We start from the raw sequence: 2,286 nt of genomic DNA on the forward strand, positions 1-2,286 counted from the left end.
TACCGTCTTGTTCAACGTGCAAACGCGCACTGGAAACTCTGAAGGGAACGGAACACCGCAGTCGCAGTCGCCGCAGAGGCAGTGCCACTGGCAGAGTGGCAGCGGCACAAACAACTTGTTGTTGCCCGGTTTCCCATTGGCGTGTTGCCTGATTGCAGTTTGTTTTGTTCTCAGCTGTTGAGATGCCGTTGACTTGTTGCTGCTTTTGTGTGGCTCTTTCTTGGTGTTGCTTTTGTTGCTTTTGTTGCTTTTGTCGCTGCTCTTGGCTTATGCTTTTGCTGTTTTCTGGGAGAAACGCTCTCAGCAGCGCAGCGGCGAACAGGCAGCATTTTGTCTTCGTTTGTGTTTCTTTTGACGCGTGAGTAAGCGGAGACGCCCACGTGCGAAATTTGCGTAAGAGCTTGCCAGGGTTGCCAGCTTGTTTGTGGTGTGTGATTTGCTGGGGGGGTTTTCCTGGTAATAATTGGGAAAGTGGAAAGTTGGGAAGTAGTACAGGTTCTTTTACGACGATTTTTCATAGATTTTTAAACACTTTTGAGGCAGAAAGCCTGGAAGTTTTTTAAAAGGGTATGCAGAGTTGCCAAATCATTTATCTGTAAGACTTGGTATAATTTGAGAAAATAAATCACTGAAAATGTCTTTTGGGTGTAAGATGCAAGAGGAAAGATATGGTAGCCTGAAAGTTTTTTAAAGGGGCATACAGAGTTGCCAAACTATTATTCTGTAAGACTAGGATTTTTTTTTGTACAATTTGAAAAAGTTAATCATTGGAAATGTTTTTTTGGTGGAGAATGTAAAGGGAAATATGAAAGGAGGTCGAATTCTTCTAATTTTGAAGATATTCTCACAATAAAACCTCTTAACTATTAGCAACATTTCTCATAGAGATTTCTCTAGTAGATTGGGATGATATTTTATACTAATATCTGATTGTGGACTTGTAAAAGTTGTAGGGACATTGCTGAAATACCTTTTGTTGTATCACAAGTTTTTTTTGCAGAGGTTTCTTGAACAGATATTCGTCATAAGTATTTTTGCAGTGACTAAGCCAAGGCGCCCACATGCAATATTTGATTGAAAGGTAAACACTTGACTAATCTTTTTGCAATAAGCTTTAAGGGCTTGTATGCTTGTATGGGAAATATATTTCTGATAAATGAATAATATAGTTAAACGATCGTTAAGATCTTTCTATAGAGATTAAACGATTATATTAACGAATAGAACAACTAAGAAGTTTTTTAAATACTATTCAATTATTTTTGGAAAATAAAATAGGAGCCTATTATAATTTGTTAGGGGTAAAATATAATCGATTTAAGTTCTTAACTTTCGAGGATATTCTCACAATAAAAACCGCCTACAACTTAACAACATTTCTTCCCCTTAATCCCCTGGACTTTACACGTTACTCCTGCTACTCCTTCAACTTTTTCCCCCGGCTAATTTGGCCAACTTTCAAGTCAAGATCCCACACTCCCACTCCCACGCATTGACCAGCTGTGGGATATACGAGCAGCTCTCCAGAGCCGATGGGTGGGAGGCACGGAGTAACCCAATTAACCAGCAGAAACATAAAATGACAATATCCCCAACCTCCTACCCTACCCATCCTTCCAGCACACTCGATCAACGATTTTAGTGTTAGAAAGTGGCTCACTTTCGATACACTGCACAACAAAGTCACGTTCCACGTTCCAACTCCACTTCCCCGAAAGCGAAACGCCTGGCCAAAAGGGAGAAGAGAGAGAGAGGGAGAGAGAGGAAGAGGAATGCATGTAATCGAATCTTGAAGACCGAAAAATAAACATGTTAATAATACAATTTTATGATTAATACGAACTGAACTGTAACCAGAGAGGGGGTAAAAGGGAAGAGGAGAGGGAGTGGGGACTGGGGACTGGGGAGAGAGGTAGCAAGAGTTCAACATACAAGACTCTGTTGTTGTTGTTTTTGTTGTTTGTTTCGTGTTGGAGCGCCGCGTCGTGGAAAAAAGTGCGTGGGTTGTCGTCGTACCGTCGTACCCACCGAATGATGAGGATGACGATGATGATGATGCTGGGAACTCTGAAAAACATGCAGCAGCCGACCAACCACAACCACATGTGGCAGGGCGGGAGGGGGGTAGAGATCTTGGGATGAGGCTTGGAGCTTATTTATAAATCACGCACATAATGAAATTTCAGCAAGTGGTCGCCGCTGCAGCGGCGGCTGTCCGAAATGCAGCGAAAAAATATTCAGCGTTGATGTGGGATACGATCTCTGGGTGTGCCGGCATGATATATG

Source organism: Drosophila persimilis, unplaced genomic scaffold (assembly GCF_003286085.1).
Source record: "Drosophila persimilis strain 14011-0111.01,24,50 unplaced genomic scaffold, DperRS2 tig00000124-arrow-pilon, whole genome shotgun sequence".
Classification (NCBI taxonomy): Eukaryota; Metazoa; Arthropoda; class Insecta; order Diptera; family Drosophilidae; genus Drosophila; species Drosophila persimilis.